We start from the raw sequence: 22,473 nt of genomic DNA, 5'->3' as shown, positions 1-22,473 counted from the left end.
CTCATTTTGAGTCAGAGGGTTACGGTTTTGCAGCAGAATAGTAAACATAGCGGAGTTCTTCATATTGAAAGAGTGAAATTTACTCAATGTCTTAAGAAAGATTAGCTGAAAGATTTAAACCAGAAAAGAAATGGAGCTAGGAAACAGCAATGAAAGCATTTGAACTAAGGCCTTCTCAGACGTTACTCAATATTTTGGAGTAAAAATCTTTACTTTCCTATTCTCAGGGAATTAGCATAAAGTGCACTAGAAGAGAAATTATGTGAGAAGGCTTTGTGAGTAGTTGACAGATTGTATTTGTAAGCATGTCTTATTTCTTTAGATTATTCTGCTAAAAGATAATTCTCCAAAGCAAGATCGGAACACTAACATATGATTTACTGTTGTACTGACTAGAAAGCAGTCTTTATTAGAAAACAGGACATCATTCAGAGGTATTGTGAGACAAACAGGATTAATGATTAAAAGGTTTCTTAAGACCATAAACAAATAACCTTATAGTATGTTTTGTTTACTCCATGAAAACAAACATCTAGCTTGAAATTATTTTCTTTATCCACAGAAGCTTATACTGGACCAAAAAGCTGTTGGGCTTTTTTTGTTTGTTTGTTTGTTTTTGGTATAATTTTCTCTGGTAATAATGTCTCTGGTTATCTAATTGTTATGCAATTAATTTTGCTGTACAGATTAACCTCAATTACTATCATTTGTGAATGATGCTAATATTCTTTTCACTCTCCAATTAAGATCATTAATAAGGCATTATAGAAGGCATATTGGCTACAGCATTTTTTTACTAGACAAATATCTCTAGTTCAAAGTTGGAATTTACTACTACCATGTTTACTTTAGTTTTTAATATTTAAAACAGAGCTAACATCTAAGACAAGAAATCCTTTTAATGTATAAATCTACTATTCTTGTCTTCTAAGAGGTTTAGTAGAAACTGTTTATAATAGGAGGAAATTAAATTCTTAATTGATGAGGAAATTCTTAAATCATGGTGAAATAACTTATAAAAATACATTTGAGTTAGTTTTCCACATTTAATTTGGAGAAACAAATAAGATTGGAACATAGAATCGCAACAATGATTATTAATATATTATATTTTCCCATTCCTTTAATATTGCTTATACTCTACCACTTCTGGCTCTTCACAGTTATTTCTATTTAAAACACCAAGGCAGTAAGATAAGTAGATTCTGAATCTGAAGAACATAAGATAAAGTTAGGAATATCTTCCATGGCACCAACAAACTTCTTTGGGGGATGTACAATTAGTAATTTCAATATCTAGAAGAAAAAGGAAGGATGTTCCAAGTGATTATTTGTATTTTGCTGTTATTTTGGATTTTTCTGCCAGAGTTAAAATTCACTAACCAATATATACCTAGCATGAGATTGCTACAATTTAAGATATTCTCTTTTTTTTTTTTTTTTTTTCTTTAAGGATAATTTGCTGTGAGTTAAAATAAAATTGGAAATTTTTTTTATTATTTTTTTTAAGTGTTTAATGAAAGGATTACATTTCAGGAGACACCTTTTACTACAAAATCCTCACACATTATTGTTGAATCTGTCTGTGTAAATCTATCATAACTAACCTCAGAAAAATAGTGTGTCTTTATTTTGTCCCATGAGCTTTCTCTTAGATTGCATCTACGTTATTGACACTTCCCATATTCTCATCTTTAAACTCTACAAATTATCTACTTACCTTTTTATTTTTTTTTTTACTGCTAAATTTCAGATTCAATGGCAGATCACTTTCACAAAAGAAATGTGCTATGACTACAATCCTTCCCATTTGTTCTGTGGCATTTCACTTCCCTTTGTCATGACTCCCTTAGAGTTTATACTGCTGATGTTTCAATAAATTCACTTCATTAAAACAGTTTTAACTGATTTTAAATTTTAAATACTTGAAATTACTAAGAGTTTTACAGTAAAAACTGTATTTTATTTTAACACATAACCTTAGTAAGATTTTTGCTTTTTGAACAAAGCATAATAACAGGGACACAAATGAATTGAGAATCATTTTGTCCAGGCAAACACAATGTATCAAATCAGCAAACACAAATCACAGCAATGCATAAGGGACTTTGCATTTAGACTAAAGTATTGAAATTTAATTACTTACTGATATACAGATGCTTTAAAAAGTGGAGAAAAAATGTCAAATAAAGAATCCACCTTTTCCGGTGAGATATACTGACCCATCAACAACACTATTTTTTTCCAAAAAAAGGAACAAAATGAGAGCAAACGTAGCTTCCTGCTGAAGCATGCTTTTGAGATGAAATACAAAATGAAACTGACTTGAAATAGTTTGTATTTGCTCTGCATACAAATATGTTTCATTTATTTATTTCAATCTATGTGGAATCAAGCACAGCCATCATATTTCCATTTTAGCTTTTCTTACTTGAGATTTTAAAGTGAGAGAAAGTTAAATTTCTCTGACATTAATTTTGATAAAATGTAACACTAATTTAGTCAGCTGAAAAATATTGCTTCAAATGCAAACATGAGACCAAGTAAAGGGAATAATTCCTATACTTTGCTTATAACGTATATATACACTGCTTAATTGCTTCTCCTTTTATGATTCTTTTTATGACAGTGCTTTTTAACAGAACACAGTTTAGTCTCTGTATTATTCAGGACATTCAGAAACAAAATGAAGTCGTTAAAATGCTGCTTTTTTAATCACTTCTAGTGATTTTTAATAATTCTGCCTGTTCTTTTTCAGTGATTATAACAGGTTTTATTATAAATCAGTGTGCTTATGTTCTAAGATATAATATGTTTATAACTATGTTAGAACATCATGACCAAATGCCCAGTACTGCAGGGACAGTCTGTCTGAGGGCTGATATAGGATAGAATAGGAAGTGTATTATTGTAAGAATTAGAAAAGAATGAAACACTAAGTATTTTATGACAAGAAAAAAACAAGATTTCATGCTACTTTCTAAAAACGTTTAAGAGGTGATCCATATTGTCCAGAATAATCAAAATTGTATTTAATGTGCATATATTTAAATAATATCAAGGAATGCCCTTTGTTATTTTTCCCTGACACCTCTATCTAACAAGTGAAAAGTATTAATTCTAAACTAACCAATGTGTTTAGAATGTGCAATGTGCAAAGATTTTATTACCAACTGTCAGTAATTTTTAACAGTAACATTTAAGTGATATTTAAGCCACCAAATCTCCACACTTTGTTGTTAGGTGTCATTTTTTGTTGTGGCTGTCTTATCTGTTATGATTCATAAGGAGATTTCCTGCTTAAAATGGTAATAAAGTAGCCTAAAATAAAAATCATCTTTCTATTCTGAACTTTATTTCCTACCTTGCTGTCCAAATAGCATGATAGCTCATTTGATTTTTTTCCTACATTCTTTGAAATAGCTTTAATGTTTTTGTACTAAAAAATCTTTTCTTGATCTGTTATTTTTTATACCTTTCTGTCTATACCTTGCTCTCTAATATTACCATTATTCATTGTACTAAGTAATTTAGCACCATAATAGATCCTGAGTTGCCCCTTTTACTGACTCATTTGGCTAACATAATTTTGACTAACACATTACTCACACTTCGAATCTCACTGCTAACTGAAGAACTTAATGTATTATGTAATGACATTTAGAGGTACTGAAAGTTTATAAACATAAAATATTTTTATTACAAATATTAATGAAACAATTATTATGCAAACAAATGTCCTATGAAGAAATAGAAAAAAAATATGCTGCAAAAACTCACAGGTATAAAAATCTATGGGCAACCTTTCTTTTCTGATGGATGTAAACAAAGATTTTTTCTAAAAATGTATCTCAATTCCAAGCTTAGATGGTAATGAATATTTTAAGTTCATTATATACAAGTTGGATCTGACTATATAGCAAGTGTATCTTCAGCAGTGATCTTTTGATTTGATTCAACATTGTATTTGTTGTTATTCAGCTGAGTTTGGAATTAGCAATAGTTAATTTTAGTGGCAGAAGTACAGTCAACTGCTCTTTTTTTGTGAACAGACAGTATAATAGTAACTAATGATCCTTGTCCTGAGAGTCTTTTACTTTCAGTTACTGTGGTCAGCACGATGACAGTTGCTCCAAAAGCATGACATAATGTTTAATAGTTCTTAATGTAAAAAAAAAGAAAAGAAAATGTTACAAGTAGGTATAGCTTAAGTAAAAATGATAGTTATCATAACTTTTCTCATGAAAATATAGGAATTAAATATAGAAATTATTTTGAGGTATTAATGTCATATTCTGTGTCTTCTACTTATGACACATTTTCAATAATTTCCAAGGTTTTTATGTGAATAAGTAGATAAAATGTCCTTAAAAGAATACTATTTACTATTTCTAGGTCTAAAAATGCAACTGAAAACACAATATGTCAAAGTTAGCTGGAAATTAGTTTATTAATTGAAACTAAATGCAGTTTATATAAATCTACTGTCTTCATAGAATCACAGAAACATAGAATGGCCTGGGTTGAAAAGGACCACAACGATCATCTAGTTTCAACCCCCCTGCCATGTGCAGGGTCGCCAACCACTAGACCAGGCTGCCTAGAGCCACAGCCTGGCCTTGTATGCCTCCAGGGATGAGGCATCCACAACCTCAGAGTATTAGATGTACAATGGCTGATGTGTTACGTTTCCTAATTTAGGTAAATCAATTGAGGATTCTCCACAGTGTTCTCTTACTCTGTAGTTTTTCATGAAAATGCTCTGGATATGTTCAGAAGAAAATTACAATTATTAAATCATAGTATTGTAAACAGGCAAAATATTTGGAAATGTTTATAAATAATTGAAAAACAATGAAGCAAGAAATAAACACTAGAATTACTTATACATTGGCTGGATTAGAAGAAGCATTTCTTTTCTAGCTTGCCAAACTCCTTTTAAGTTCAGTGATATGAACTGATTTGAATTTATACTTCAATGCTACTGTAAGAAGTGGCTAACCTTGCATTTCCATAGTCTTGTTTTTGTCCTTTATACTTCTTAGTTTTATTATCTATAGCATGCCTTCACTAGATAAGGAGATAACTTACCTGTTTACCACCATCAGAAACACACAGTTCTGTCTTTTATCCCTCTCTAGACTACTTTTCCATTTGTTATTTAATGTGCCCTGCATTTATCTTGTGCCTTGTTGAAGTCACTCAGTGTTTGCACGACTAGCTTCTCTTACATGTTCCTTGGTAGCCTAGCTTCCATGAGGATCTGTTCCCTGATTTTTCCCTGCACGGAAAGTTGACAGGTTGGTAATTCCCTGAGTCAACCTCTCTACTCTTCTTAAAAATCAATGTGATATTGCCTTTCCTCTCTTCACCAGGGACTTCACCTGAGTGACGTGACTTTTCAAATATCAATGAGAGTGTCTGTGTTACTGCATCAGCCAATTCCCTCAGGACTCTGGGATGCATACCTAAGCAAGATTCAAGATTCAGGTGGACAACAGCATAGTTGACCTATATCAGTTGCTATTGTACTGCATTGTGTCAGCTGGACTTGAGACCTCCAGATATTCTTTCAAACAATATTTATGTGCTTATTTTTAATTTATGTAGTGAAATATTTATGTGATTCTCCACCCCACTATCACTGCCTTGCAGATGACAAGAGTTGCAAAGTTTGGCTTAATTCCATCACTATGCTTTCTGAGGAATTTGCTGCCTGCTGGGATTAAACTCAAATATCTTAACTGGCCGTTATTAAATCATGTGGCCCCCACTGACATGTTTAAGTAATCAGTGGAAGAAAACAGTCAATTTTTCTGAAGAAATATGTAGGAATTTTCTGTGGCAGAGGCTCAAAATTTTTCCTGTTAGGTGAACTAATCTATCTTCACATATCACTAGAGGCTAGAAGTCATCATTTAGTGATCACTATAGTGTTTGTAAAATGAATTGCTGAGCTAATTGCAGCACAAGGTTTCAAATGTCTAAAGAATAATTGGCAGAAGTAAATAGACATAGTCACAATATGACTTATGACACTAATAATTTAGTCAGGATGACTACGCTATCTACTGTGTCTTCTGCAATTCTCAGGGATAGGTGCTGCTTACAAAAGCAGTGTTGCAGTCTAGAAAATCCTGTCTAAAGTTAGTTATTCAGAGAAGGAAAATTAAAAAAAAAAAGACAAAATAGAAAGTTTAACTGGTTCGACAATAGCACTATTTGATAGAGAAAATTATCATCTACAAAGCACTGTATTTCAGTGTGGTCACTATCTTTAGCTGTCAGTTTACACTTCAGTGGACAAGAGCCTGCATTTTGCACTCATAAATATCTGCACCCCTGGAGGTGGCACATTGTTGCTGCCACCGCTGTTGAAATGCATCTCAGCTGCTACTCACTGCCTCGCTGTGCTCCCATTCACTCTTTGGTATCCATAAATGTTCAACATGCATCTGTGATTTCCAAAGTGTGCCATTTTTTCTGCATGGAGGAATTCAGCAACACACCTTTGCTTCATATGTGCTGTTGCCATCTGTTGCGTGGCAGTAAAATGTAATGGAATATTGTCAGGACAGTTCAGCCTCTACTGTCATACCACCAGCATCTGCCTTTGATATCATGGGTCAACATAATAAAATAGGAAGTATTACTTTTGGAGCAACCCTTGTGTATAGTAGAAGTCAGGAAGATTAAATGATCTTCTTTACAAACATAGCTAGATGAAATAAAATTGAAATATTTTTCAGAGAACTGAAAGTGTGTAGAATTTCAACATGAATCTCCTCTGCTAACTATGAAAGGAGAACTGGCTAAAACAGATATGAGAAGGCTAAGGTACTCAATGAGTTCTTTGCCTCAGTTTTAACTGACAGCCAGGATTCTTGCATCCCTGAATCTCACATCCCTGAACGTGAACCTCTAGGTAGGAACTGGGGGAGTAAACTCTCTATCACTGTAATGGCAGAGCAAGTTCAAGACTGTCTTATGAGACTGACTGTGTACAAGTGGCTATATGTCCGGGTGGTACAGTGTCCCCCTGAGGTCCATCTTGGGACTAGTGCTCTTTAACATCAGTGACATAGATGATGGGACTGAATGCACCCTCACCAAGTTTGCTGATGGCACCAACCTGATCAGTGCAGTTGATGCAGCAGAAGGAAGGGATTCCATCCAGAGGGACCTTGAGAAACTCAGAAGGTGGGCCCTTGTTAACCTAATGATGTTCAACAAAGCAAGGTGGGAGTTTTTGCACTTGGGTCAAGGTAATCCCAGATATGTATACAAACTGGGGAGAAGAACTCCTTGAGAGTAGCCCTGCTGAAAAGGACTTAGAGATTCTGGTTGATGGAAAACTTAATAAGAGTTATCAGCATGCACTTGCAGCCTGGAACACCAAAGGTATCCAGGATTCCATCAAAGAGAGAAAGCCAGCGGAGCAAAGGAGGTGTTTGTCTCCCTCTATTCTGCCCCTGTGAGGCCCCAGATGGAGTACTGCATCCAAGTCAGGGGCACTCAACAAAGGAAAGATGTGGAATTTTTGCACAGGTTCGAGAGGAGGGTCACGAAGATGATCCAGGGACTGGAGCACCTCTCCTATGAAGACAGACAGGAGGAACAAGGCTTGTTCAGCGTGGAAAAGAGAAGGCTGTGGGGAAACCTCACTGCAGCCTTCCAATATTTCAAGGGAATTTATAAACATAAGTGAAATCAATTTTTTAAATGGGTAGTTAGTGATAGGACAAGGGGGAATGGTTTTAAACTAAAGGAAGGGAGATTTAGATTAGATGTCATAGGGAAGTTTTTTATTGAGAGAATGATGAGATGCTGGAACAGGATGCCCAGAGAAGTTGAGGATGCCCTGTCCCTGGACCTTTTTAAATCCAGGTTGGATGGGGCAATGGGCAATCTGATCTAGTACTTGATCTGGCTGGTAACCCTGCCTGTGGCAGCAGTGCTTCATGATCCTTGAGGTCCCTATCAACCCAAGCTACTCTATGATTCTATGATGACAAACTCTGTATTTGCTGAGTTCTGTGTACTTACAAATCTAAAGTCTTTTTCTGTGTATCAGTCCAAAAGAGATGTCTTTAGAAAAATGTGTTTCTCCCACACAAATAACTACCGATGTTGAAATGTCTGTTCTTGCTTTATTTTTTTTTTTTTCTTTCAGTAGATTTTCCATATGCTAGTCTGCCATTCGGATGGAAAATGGCATCTGTTCAAATGAGAAAATCGTGAATAGAAGTGTTAAAACAGTCTGTCAAGAGGATTTGCTTTAGAGAACATCAGTACTTTCTAACAGTTTTCACTGTTACACAGCACCTTCTTAGTACTATTTATAACAAGTAGAACCTTAGGAAACTTTCTTATTTGAATTTGCATTTCTTCTTTTAACTTTTAAATAAAGCTCTCATTATTTACAATACATCTACAATTTACTCTTTTGAAACAGTTGTCCTTGTTTCATCTGCAACACAGTTGTTTTTCCTCATAGTGCCTGGTATGATGCCATGGTTTAGCTTTAGGAGAAAAAAAAAAAAAAAAAGATGGTAACACACTGATGTTCAGTTGTTGTTCAGCCATGCTGTACAGAGCCAAGGACATTTCAGTTTCCCATCTTCTCATACTGTCCTGACAGTGAGGGTCTCTGGAAGGACACAAGGAGATGTGACAGAGCCAGAGCAATTGATCTAAGCTGACCAAAGGTCCCTATCATATAACAACATGTGAAAAACCTATACAGCTGAGGAGAGCTGGTCAGGGAGAGAGGCATCCATGAGTGGTAAATGTATGTTGTCTCAGTCCAATTTACAGGAGGGAGAGGAGGTTCTTTGAAATATGTATACCCAGTGTGAGATTAAGAAACAACTGTCCAGATGTTGGTCTGGCCAGTTTATTACAAATCTCAATAAGGGTGATGGGAAAGGGGAGGATGGACACTATTACAGATTGGGGTGATGCGAAAGGGAAGGAGAGTGATAGAAAAGATAGGAAGAAGCAAGAATTGTGTAAAGTGGGTATAGTCACCACCAGGATCCGGCAGTATTCCCGTTGCATGACGTTCCAATGGTCCGGGCCAAAAGCACAGGGGAAGAGCAGCAGCAGTGTGGTCAGTCTTGGGCAGCAAGAAGGTGCAGGTACCGAGTAGGTCCAGGAAGAAGTCCAGGAGGAAGCAGCAGGTCTCCAGTAGCAGGCCCTGGAGAGTCCATCAGCATGCAGACCTTCCATAGTGAGGGATCTGATGGCAGACACCTCCTCGAGGGGAGAGCAGCAGCAGAGGCCTTAGGCAGCAAGCAGGTAGAGCACAGAGCAAGTCCAGGAGGGAGATGTAGGTCATGAAGCTTCTCATGTCAGAAACCTTGTTCTTCAGCATGCAGGTCTCAGGTCGTGAGGAATCTGTTGTCAGAAAACCCCTCTTCATGAGGAATCTGTAGTCAGAAACCCAACCTCATGGTTATTCGTCCCTCTTTTATCCTCCTTCTTCCCTGCCTATGTGACATCCCTGGGCGCTTGGGTAAGAGTCATGTGTGCACCCCCTGGGATGGTTATCTCCCTTGATATACGTCCACACAAAAGACTGTTTCCTGGCCATTGAGCTGCTTATCTCTCTCTCGTTGCCCCTGGCCTTGTCCATCTACTGACCCTCCAGACTAAGGATTTCCCAGTCCTTGATCAGCACTTGCTTGGACGTGTTCATCTGTGTCCCTCAGTATGCTTTGAGACAACGATGCAGAATGACCTCTTACATATGCATTGTACATCACTTGTTTTGTAAATACATAGAGACATAGTATTATATTATTATCATCATTGTTATTATTATTTCTCTTCTCTGTTTTAGTAAATAATTTTTATCATAACCTATGAGTTCTTTTTTTTTTCTTTTTCTTTCTTTTTTTTTTTTTTAATTCTGCTTCTCTTATCTATCCCACTGGGAGGGGCAGGAAGTGAGCAAAAAGCATGGTGCTTAGCATTTGTTCTTCATTTACAGATATTTGGAGAACTTATCAGCCAAAATCTTCTAAAAACTGAGCAAATGACAGAATTCTACACAATAAGAATAGGTGATGTTTTATGCTTCTTTTGTCATCAACACCTGCAGTATGTTCAATGAGGAGGTTTTGAGAGGTACAAATTACAGTAATAACTATAAAGATAGCACAGATGTAATTTTTATAAACTCACACATTTAGAACAGCACTAAGAAGAAAGGTTTGATTTAAAGTACTGGTGTCTAAACTCTACAAAGCTCAACAAAATTCTAAAAATGAATATTTCATGTAGAAATGCTATGGTTTGTACATGGTTTGTACACTTGTTGGTGTCCAAGTGGGAAAAAAATGCAGCCATTGCAGTAATGTGGGGGAAGAACAATGCATTTATCACTTCTTTTCCCTTCTGGATAATCATTTTTAAAACTTCAAGGATTAACAGCCTCCCTTAAGATTTTCTGAAATCTTTGTATTCTATTGACAGCTAGAAATATAGGACAAAAATGAAACCCCAAGAGGTGGTTTAATGCTTCATATTTATCAAAGTCACCTTTTACTACCTCAGAGTCTTCCATAATTATGTCCCATGTGTAATGTGTGTACTGTCTTTTCCCAAGTAATTCAGAAAAGAAAATAATTGCATGATTTTTAAAATATTTTTCTCCTTGAGAACCTTGAATTGTTTTAATTATTATTTCCATCTGTTTTGATTTTCTGTTAAATCTTTCTGGGAACGTTTTGATTATTTTTTTTAATTGTTCTGGATGCAGAAAATCGTGGGTACTTTTATTTCTTGGAACTTCAGATCAAATTACTCACCATTTGTGCACTGAGCCTCTCCAGGGTTAATAAACAACAAGGAAGATAAAAAATGAGCAGGTCCCCAAACTGTTAATTTAATCTTACAAGTGAGTAGATGTGTATTTAACTTGTACAGAAACAATCAAACAATATCAAATCAATATGATTGATGATACCTTAAATTTAGCCACAAACATTTTAAGGCAACTGGAATCACTGTTTTATTAGTTAATACAATTTGTTTAGTAAAATTTGAAAAACATTAGCTTTATAGAAAGAAAATCATCTAAACTTATCCAGTTTACATGGAATATTCATTTCTCTAATTTATACATTTCTTATAAAAACATTGTTGCAATCAACCCAAGATTTATTCCAAAATTGACATATTTTTTTCCTTATTCACTATATACAGTAAAATATGTGTGGTAAAATATGCAAACTTTTCTATGCTATAAGGACTGTCCATGTAAATAAGTGTAGTATATGAAAGGATGTCCAATTCCAGAAGATGAGTACGTCTTAAAATGCAGAAGACATCTGACAGTGAATTAACACAAACGTGTGTGTGAGAGAGAGGGAAGTGTTTGAGGTAATGGGTGAGGTGAAATGGTCTTGAAAAGAAATCCACATTTAGAAGATATCAGAAAAAGGATGAGTCGGTATGCATGGTGTGCATTTCTCTGGCCATTTTTTGGCTTTCTGAATTCACCTTGACTTGAAGGTAAACAGCAGTGGAAGACACTTTATATCTTCTTGCTTCTCCATCTTTTAGCTCTTCATTAATCTTTCTCTTGAAGCTGGAAGTCAGAACTTTATTAGTAGTAATTTTTTTCCTTTTTTTTACTTAATGGCTTCATAAAGTAAAATTTAAAGAGGTGACACTTACCATAAATTGTCTTTAAAAATACACTATTTGGTTTATGATCTGCAGTATAGTAATTTGGCCATGATGATGTAAATACTTCTTGTTTAATCAAAATTGTAGCTTTACGGTCTTTACTTTTTAGGCCACAGAAATGATGCCCTCTAGTGACTGACCATCTCATGACATACCTCAAAAATTTACACAGAAAGTGGACTGGATACTGTTGTAAGTAGATCTTACATATCAACATGGCAGGTTTTTGACTACGATGTACATTGTAAAGGCTTTTTCAGCATTTCTTTATCCACTGATTTACTTGATTCTAAAATTATCTGAACCTTCTTCCCTCAATCAAACTTAGTATAATACAGGAAATTATAGTTTCTTAAAACCTGACAGAGGAAGGAACAATAAACACTGCAATATTTTTTTATTTGAAATTAAAACTATTTCTTCTTCAAAGGTTGAGAGAACTGGCATACTCTACCTAGCAGACTGTGCAGCCCATGGAAGCATACTACATCTATTGTATGCTAGCAAGCATATTGTAACTGAATATAAAAGCTGAGAATTCCTTCTGTCCTCTGCAGATTTTTATCAGATACACACTGATGCAATATATATGACTGGTACCCTAAATTCTCTTCTGTTATGAAGTTATCTGGCACCTTCAGATGACTGAACAAGATAGCTGGAATAATTTATTAAAAAATTATGGGGTAGTGATGGATTTTTGTACAGTACTGTTTCTTTGTGATTTTTACAGATTTAACATTTTTGGGGTTTTTTTTTTTTCTTGCAAATTTGGTTGGAATAATCAGCATAGCATAAGTATATCCTCCTTCTGATAATTCTTTAACAGAGTTAAATTAAAACTTTAACAAAGGTTGGGAAGATAAATTTAGCCTGTAATTGCTATAAAATTTGCCAGAGAACTGTAAGTTTTAAAAGTTGACTTCTGTGCAGGATGCAACAGGCGTTTTTATGATGCTAGAGATACAACAAACTATCTGTAAATAATTTGAATAACTGGTGAAGCAAGTTATATCTGACAACATCAGAACATTATGAACATGAAGAGGTGCATAGCGTGACTCCTTCAGCTAAGTAGGAGAGAAGATTTTGTATTGTACTGTTTTATTATAATTAAAGCCTAAAATATATTTTAAAGAATGTGCACTCTATATTTGTATATAAAGAAGTTTTATATGATTTCACAATTATTTGTCATGAGGAAAGATCTCAAAGAAAGTCAAATAAGGTATAGAATACAGATAACAACTTGTCAGTTTTTATTCGGGTTCTCACAGTTTCTTCAGAACTGATAATAACCACAGATTAAAACAACATTGGATCTTGTCAATATTAGGCTGACTGAAGTATTGAAGCAGCTTAAGATTGAGTAGTTTGTTGCCTTGGCTGTTCTAGAAGTTATGATTCTATAGCAGCATCTGAAATATGAAAAACAACTAGCTTGTTTGGAAATTAACATTTATTTATCAGACTATGCACCAGAATGGCACATGTCCCATTTTGCCTGTATACTGAGCTTATAGGACAGCCCTGCAGAGCATGGTAGTTTGCTAAACTGCTTCAGGGAACTTAGCCAAAGTTCATCTAATAGAACTTCTAGCTATGTAAAACCAGTACAGCGGTAACTCAGAAGATAACTATTATTCCTGTACCTTTCAATGGCTCATCTTTCTTCCATACTTCATTAAAAAAGTGTCTGGATACATTAGAAAATGAAGTATCCATTTTTTTGTGAAATCCTTTTACTATACAATAGAAAGACAAAACTCCACTCACTCTTTTTTATTAAAGGTTCAGAAATCAGAACAAGCTTTCTTGAAGATATGTGCAGTAGATTGATTTCTGCCACAGTAGGCAGGAACAAAACAGCTTTAAGCAAAACAGTGTTGTCAGTTGCTCAAGGCAGCAGAGAGCAGATGACAGCAGAATCATGTAATGTTATGTGGAGATACAAGCATTTTAGTAAAACAAAAAGCAGCAATAACACTGGCAGAAATCATGAATAAATAAATTAAAGAAGAAAAAAATGGAACTAATAAGTCAGTGCCTCCTGCTCAGTTGCTATTGTTGTGTTTACGTGTGTGCTTGATCCTTATGTCTTTTAGGGCTTTGGAAGCAAGCTTTTTAAAAATATCCAAGTAGAATACTCAAATTCTTAGAAAAAAACAATCCCTACTTCATGTCCTACTACTGAGTTAGAAATTATCTCTCAAGGTTGTGGATAATTTTCATCTTCAAATTTCGTTAATAATTTTTCAGTATTTTTTAAGGAGTAAGACATTTTGGGATATAAAGTTTAAAATTTAATCCTGAGATTCTGGTTATGGCATTTTTGGCTGGGTATCATGAATCACCAGTTTTCTTCCCATAAGACAACACAATATAATATTAGTCTGTAATTATTCAATTTTTCACGAACTCTATGTTAAAAATCTTGCAACAACAGTACAGTAATTTTGATTGTTCTATAATATATAATATTGTATAAAGTCATAATGTTCTTTACTTGCAGATAAAGTATTTTACTAAGAAAACAACGTGATTCAGCAAAAACTGTAGTCTCTTCAGAATCTCTCAGAAGTATTGATATTTTCTTCAAAGCTATGCAAATTTTATGAAAGACTGACACCAAAAAGATTGAGCTCTAGATAATTCTTTCCAACAGAAGAAGGAAGGGAATGCTTTTATTCAGTGTATCAATTCACATTAAATCATTTCCATAAACAGGAATAAAGGTTTCTAACGTGCACCTTGCATCAGTAATCAATGTACTGATCAATTAGTAATCAATGACATTCAAATAATGTAATAATATCTATCAATGTAGCTAGCATCATCCTAAATTTTCAGCTTTAAACTGAACTAATTTACCTTCTCTTGGCTTATATCAGTGTAGGACATTGGTCACTGCAGTGCACATAATCTGTCTCATTAGTATTTCCACTTTAAAATTTACCATCTATCAGATGCCAAATGTTATTAATATATCTTTGTTAGCCTTCAGGTTGCAGTCTCCAGTACATGCTAATGACTCAGAGAGATGTGATGCAGATATTAACAGATATGCTTTTATGGAAAGGTGACATGGAAAAATAAATGCTGATAACTAGTTCTGAGAGCAATGATTATATTCATTTCATATGATTAATTCTGCTTCTACTGCCTGTCTATCAAGGTATAAGAATGAAATATGAGATGATGAAAATTATCCAGAAATTTTCAGGCAACCTCACTGATGATAGTTTCTGTGCATTGATGTATATGGCTCTCAAGTAATTGTTTTCCGTGTGTGAAAAAACATTTTTTATAACAATCTGCTTTGTTGCTCATGGAGAATGGTAACCTTGACCGTTGGTTTAGTGCTGGGTTTTTTCCCTTCTCACCTTTCCCTTAAAAGCAAAATAAACAAAAACAGAAACAAAACAACAACAACAACAAAAACCACCTTCATGAGCTTCTGAATAGTTCAGTAAATGAGATATCTTTGTCAGAAATGTCTGTCCTGTTATAATGAATCATTCTCAGAAATCTTCACTAATAACCTACTTAGATTTTAAATCCAAACATTAACAGCTTGCACACTATCTTTAAAATAGAAGATAACATAGAAAATAATAATTGTTCTATATATCTCAATTCCATTTAGTTATCTGCCACTTTGCAAGAGACAATTATCTATTTTTGTTGTACTTAATTAAGTCAGGTCACTTAGATTTGTTAGTATTGCTAAAAGTAAAGACTAAACAAATTAAATAAATAAGTAGATAAGAAAGAATTGCAAAAGCCAAAAAGCCAATGTTTGCAGCTACCTATGAAAAAGCTGCAAGTGAGCTCCTTTGACGGCCATCCCCACATACTCAGTAGCTCTACTTTTGATTTATTTATTCCTTGTTGGGTACACCTTTCAAATGAAATCTTCCCTAGAATATTTCCACACCACTGAAATCCTTGAGGGAAGGATGAATCATTCCTTTCACTAAAGAGTAGTCCAAATCCCTATCCAATATTGACTCTTTGAAGTTTTCCACTCATCAGTCTACTCAAGTTCTAGAACTCTTGTTCCAAAGGTAGCTCAGTATTACTTCCAGAAGTAACAAAGCTACTGTACAAATATTGTAGTGGAAAAAGAATTCACTGGTTGTCTAGTCCTTTTCTTTTGTGTCTGAGACAAACGGAATAATCTATTCTGTGCTTCCATTATCTTCTGATTGCCCATTTATAAATAGAAAAGTGTCTACCACCTACTACACCAGGTTGCTCAAAACCCCATCCAGTCTGGCCTTGAACATCTCCAGGGAGAAGGCATCCACAACCTCACTGGGTAGTCTGTTCCAGTGTCTCACCATCCTCACAGTAAGAATCTCTTTCTAATATCTAGTCTAAATCTACTCTCTTCCATTTTAAAGCCATTTGCCTTCATCCTGTCACTACATGCCCTCTTAGAAAGTCCCTCCCCATCTTTCCTGTAGGCCTCTGTCAGATACTGGAAGGCCACTATAAGCTCCTTTTGGAGACCTTTATTCTTGAGGCTGAAAAGTCCCAACTCTCTCAGCCTGTCCTCATAGGGGAGGTGCGCCAGCCCTCTGATCATCTTCAAGGTCCTTCTCTGAACCCGCTCGAACAGCATGATGTCCTTCTTGTGTTAGAGGCCTCAGAACTGGATGCAGTACTTGCAGTATTTGTTGTTGTCATCTCCCTCTCCCTGTATATTTCAGTAGAGGAAGTATATCTGCTACTCAGGAAAATAGATACTGCCTGCTAGTGTCATAAATGTGGGCATTCAATGAGCACAAGCACAATACTGTTCTAAATACTATCATGCTTTATTTGGTCTTAGCATTTTGCTTTTCCTTGATTCTTATGAACCCAGTTAATGTATGTCAAACCAAAACTGGCCATGAAGATGGTCAGAGAGCTGGAGCACCTCTCTTATGAAGAGAGGCTGAGGGATCTTGGCTTGTTCTGCTCGGAGAAGGCTCCAGAAAGACCTCATTGCAGAGTTTCAGTACTTAAAAAGAGCTTATAAACAGGAGGGAGACCAACTTTTTACAAGTTCTGATATTGATAAAATGGAATGATTTAAACTAAAAGAGAAGGAGATTTAGATTAGGAGTTAGGAGGAAATGTTTTACTTTGAGAGTGGAGAGTCACTGGAACACGTTGCCCAGAGAAGCTGTGGATGCCCTGTCTCTGGAGATGTTTAAGGCCAAGCTGGAATGTGCCCTGGGCAGCCTGATTTAGTGGCTGGCAAACCCTGCCTATTAAAAGATGATGAATTATGATCTTTAAGGTTCCTTTCAGCCCAAGCCGCAGGGAACATTAGAGATCAATTAGCTAAAGAGAAACAAAAAAAAATTAAGGCATATGGATTTCAATCAATTAATCAACCTTATGCATGCCATAATCTTTGTCACTGGAGATATTTCATGCTTTCTTTGATATTTACAGTGCTTCATTGAGGAGACATTACAGATTTGATAAAAAAGTGTTATGTTGGTTTACTTACATGTTTTCCCTCATCCTGTTTTCATTATGGATCTCTGACTTCCATTCCAGTTGCAATTTTGCAGACTAGGTGATTCTAGCAGACTATCCATTGTTATCCAGGTACTAAGTGGCAAAATAAGACTAAAATGGTTTCAATTTTCTAAAATTTAATAATTTTTAAATACTGTGCAAAAGGTAGCTTTATGGTGGATACATTCTGAATAACCTAGATGCTGTTTTAGATGATAGACTGAATTAGCAATCCTCCAGATCTGAAATAAACAAATAAAAAAGAAACAAACAATAACAACAAAACCAAGGAAACAGTGGAGGACTAATATTTCCAAGTGCTTTCTTGGATGCAATTGCTTAAATTTCACCCATTTCACCCCAAATAGAGCAGAATAAGATTACCAAACTTTTGAATTACTATTTTGATTTCAAAGATGATACACAAAAAGAATTACAGACTAGTAAATACATCAATCTACATAATTTGCATCTTTGAAAGTTATGAGTATCTATGTACTCTTAAGAGCAAGGGAAGTAATTACTGATTTTCTTCTGATTTTAGCATATCTTCTAACTGAACTAGATCCTTCCTACTAAAGAACAAGATTTATCTATTTTGAGGCTTCTGTAATAGCTAACTTTGCCTATTACAGAAAAGTTTTTTCTACAAAGATCAGAAAAAAAAATTATGGACTGCCTTTGCAAGGCATTAGCATAAGTCTAGGCTGATTCACTAGCCTTATTAGTTTTGACAACCAGTTTTCATGTCTGGTCTTTCAAATCGGCGATACTAAACTATGAGTATGTCCTGCAATGCTCAGTTCAACTTTTAGAGAATTCATATCCATCCAATATTCTCTGACCAGGTTCTTGTATGTATTCTACACTAGGAAGGTTTTGTCTATTAATAGCAAATTTACTTAAAATTACTTAAAGTTACACAAGATTTTCAGTCAGAACAGTGACATAGCAATTTACTGCAATCAGAGCACAAGCACAGTACAGCAAGTGTGCAGTTGGGTCACAACAAAAACATGATTCCCATTGTTAATGTCTGTATGACAATGGCCATCCCCAGTAGCCAGGAACATATAGCAGGAGTTGAAGCCAGATGAGATCCACTGTTCTCTTCAAAGTTCACTTTTTTGGTTACTTAGATTTATACTCTTTTTGAGCAGTGTACAAATTTCTTACATATTTGTCTGTCTGTCTCAGAAGTGCATTCACAGTTACTATTAGTTTTTATCAATTTAGAAAAGGTTGTTTACACAACCAGTTAAGCTACTTGAAAGAATAGTTGATTTATGCAACTGAAGAGTAGTTTATCTAAGACAAACCTACCCTCCAGACCCTGAAACCCTTTGTGAAGTGATATGTTCAGCTTTCTTTTCACCAGCTGTTGTCACTCTGTATTCCCTGAGCTTTGTGAGCACATCACCTGCACCAACCTGCTGCAGACCTTCTCCTATTTGTTCATTTGCCAAAAAATACAAGTCAGTAAATTTTATTTGGTTTCCTGATACCTAAATAGCTCTAATAAATATGAAAAAGTTCAAGATTTTGATTGGTTGTTTGGTTTGTTTGGGCTTTTTTTTTTTTTGCTGTTTTTGTTGTTGTTGTTTGTTTGTTTGTTTGTTTCATTTTTCTATTAAAACAATGTTGATTAAGATGCAAGATACCAGAATTGTACAAGAATAATTTCTCTCTGTCCATCTGGTATTCTTGAATCCTATCACCTCATTTATTTTTTTTAATTAACTTGAAGAATATGTACTACATACTGTGAAATACAGATTCTATTGTTCATATAATAATATTAAAAAAAAATTAATGAGACACGTATTACTTAAAGAAGAAAAACAGACAAAAAAAAAAAAGACACATTTGTAATAAAGGGCAAGTAATTAACTCAAAGGTTAACATAGTGGTTTTACTTAAAGCTGTATATTAGTCCAAAGATTTGTGCCAATAATGTGTTTAATATGTAAACTGTCTGGACTGGATTTTTGGAGGTATGAGTATTTTCCCTGTAGCTTATTTTGGAGAACATGTTCTAAGTTCTCTGCGACTCAGTAAAGATGGCTATAAAGTATTTTTTTTTCTGAGAGGTCATGTATTAGTAATTTTTGCAGCCATAAGCAGCTACAGGGATATAGACATCAATGGTAAAAAAAATTACACATAATAATCCTAAATTATTGTAAAATGTTTTTTTTTAATGTCTTCATTGCTTCAATGTTAAATATTGCACTGAACCTCAAAGAAGTTGTGATCATGTCTGAATAATAAGGAAAATAGTAATACCTGTTTTGAGATTAATTCATGAAGGGAAAATGCATGAGAGAATGCGATTATTATGAATTAATGTTATGAATGACAAATCACATAAATGACTTCATAACCATTCTTATGGTATTTATAATACTTAAGTATTTATAATACTATGTCACCAGTTCATTCTGGTTCAGCAAATAAAATTTTTTTATGTTCAGCAAATAAAATCTTTTATGGCATTTCAATCAATCTATTCAGTTTCTATAAAGGGATAGGCAAAATATTGATAAATATTTATCAAATAAAATAAAAACACTTCTAGTTTATAGGAACAATGTATATACATACGTATGCACAGAATAGCTAAGCACAGCTATATTTACCCAGTCTTCTTTCTGCCAAAGTTCTTTGCTAACTGTTTGACAAGTAACTTCTTTGCTATTGCTTAATATATCATTACATTCTGCTCCAGACCCCATGCAATGATTCTGAATTTTCGGCAGCACTTGAAGTTCATTTACACAAAAATGGCTTAATATATAAATACAATCAAACTTCTCTGATTCGCAGAAGCTTTTCATTAGCCATATCACAACAAAATAAAAGCTAGAGGTAATAAAAATGTATAAGGAAGATATGGATGCCAATATCAAAGCCCTGTAGGCCCTGTATCTATGCCAATAACAGCCCTGTAGGTCCGTTCAGATCTCGAACATGTGCATGAATAGAGTTGAAGTATATGTTGACTTTGCTGACCACAACTGACAAGAAAGAAAGAATTATTTCTCAGATTGAGCAAAGCATGAAGCTAACTCAAATTCTCCTGCTGTTTCTAGAAAAAATAATGCAGTGCATCAAAATAATTAATTCTTCACCTTCTGTGCTATTTTACTCATGGAAAACAATGGCTTATTTTTTTTTTCTCTGCATTCATTTCTTCATTATAGTTTTTCATCACATTGATTAACTTCAAAAAAATCCTGAAGTAGAGTTCATCCACTTTCAAACATTTTAAAATGCTGCTAGCAGTATCTTTCCAGTTTAACTATAATTTGACTGTTAAAAAGAAAAAAGTCCATGTCATAATTATATTTTTTTGTATTCCTCCCCCCTGTAAGATAAATACACTAATAAAAATGTCATTTAAAAAAAAAAGTGAGTTAGGTCAGTGGAAATAAAGACTCATTTTGGCTCCATTGCTCTCAGTGAGGACAGGATCCCACAGAAGACTCAGCTATCCTATTGCCTACTCTATAACTTTTCATCAATAACAATATATTCTTCTCTATTCATATACATAATGAAAGCTGTTTAAATCTCCTCATTTCAAATCAATCCTTTAACTAATCAAATATTCTATCCTTCCCTTGTTTAAAGTTCACGTTCTGATTTAGGCCTACATTGACAAATGGTCAGCTTTAAGCACTGATAGAACAATACTGAGCAATAAAACAGCTAGAGTATGAATCCATACTGTCTTTGCAGGCTGAGGGGAGTTTCATTCAAAAAGAAATGACAATTAGCAACTCTGAAGCAACAGTAACTTCTATTCAGTGGGGAAAAAAACAAAAACAAAAACAAAAAAACAAACAACGCTCCAGTTAATAATTAACAGCCGGGAAAATCATAACTTCTGCAGCTTCAGAAAGAGAAGCACATCTGAGTTTTCTCTCAGTATTTAAATATTTATTTCCACCACTAAATAATCTCTATCCTCGTGGGGTTGAACAATATAACCCACATTTATCATTGTGAAATTAAATAATACAAAAATAAGGGAATTTAATAAAGCAAATTTCTATAACAATCAAATATTGAATAATTATATAGAATTTAAAAAAGAAATTTTATTATTTATATACACCAAAAATATTATGCATTTTATATGTGGCCCAAGACAATTTGTCTTCATTCACTGCAGCCTGGGCAAGTCAAAAGGTTTGACACTGTCTCACTCCGATTTATCAGAGGGAGAGGAAGTTCTCTGATATATGTATATCCGACATGAGATTAAGAAACAACTGTTCAAATGTTGGACCAACCAGCTTATTACAAATTTTAATCAGGGAGATGGGGAAGGGGAGGCCGGAGACTATTACGAATTAGGGTGATGGGGAAGGGAAAGCGGGCAATAGAAAAGATAGGAAAGAAGCAAGAAGCAGGGATAGTCACCACCAACATCCAGCAGTGTACTATTGCACACCATTCTGAAGGTCCAAGGCAAAAGTTCAGGGGGAGAGCAGCAGCAGCATGGCTGGCCTTAGGCAACAAGCAGATACAGCGAAAGAGTAAGTCCAGGACGAAGAGGCAGGTCTCAGACAACAGGCCCAGGAGAGTCCATCAGCAGGCAGACATCACGTCGTGAGGCTTCTGATGCCAGACACCTCTTCTTCAGCATGCAGGCATCACATCATGAGGAACTGGATGTCAGACACCTGACATCCAATGGTTGTTGGTCCCTTTTTTATCCTCCTACTTCTGCCACAATGGCATTCCTGGGAGCTTGGGTAAGGGTCGGTCATGTGCAGTACCCCCTGAGATGGCTATCTCCCTCGAGATAGACCACACGAAAGACTGTTTCCCGGCCATTAAGCTGTGGCAGCCATTAAGCTGTGGCTTATCTCACTCTTGTTGCCCCTGGACTGCAAATCTTCAGACAAAAGATTTTGCTTTGCTTTGACCAGGACTTGCCTGGACTTGTCCATCCGCATCCTTTTGACAAAGGATTTCTCAACCCTTGTCCAGGACTTGTCCATTAGTGTTCCTCAGCAAGCTTTGAGACAATGGTGTAAAAGAATAATCTCTTACAGATAACCATGAATTAATGAAAGATGTTAATTAACTACTTATTTGTGATTATATGGAGATGTAAAACTATTGTTTACAACACATTCATTGTATGTGCTAAATGCTAGATCTGGTGATGTTTTATTTTCTGGTTGGTTGGTTGTCTTTTGAACAAGTTTCATTGAGAAAAAGACTGAATAGAATTGAATTATTGCT

Source organism: Gallus gallus, chromosome 4, assembly GCF_016699485.2.
Source record: "Gallus gallus isolate bGalGal1 chromosome 4, bGalGal1.mat.broiler.GRCg7b, whole genome shotgun sequence".
Lineage (NCBI taxonomy): Eukaryota > Metazoa > Chordata > Aves > Galliformes > Phasianidae > Gallus > Gallus gallus.
This window is presented reverse-complemented; position numbering follows the sequence as displayed.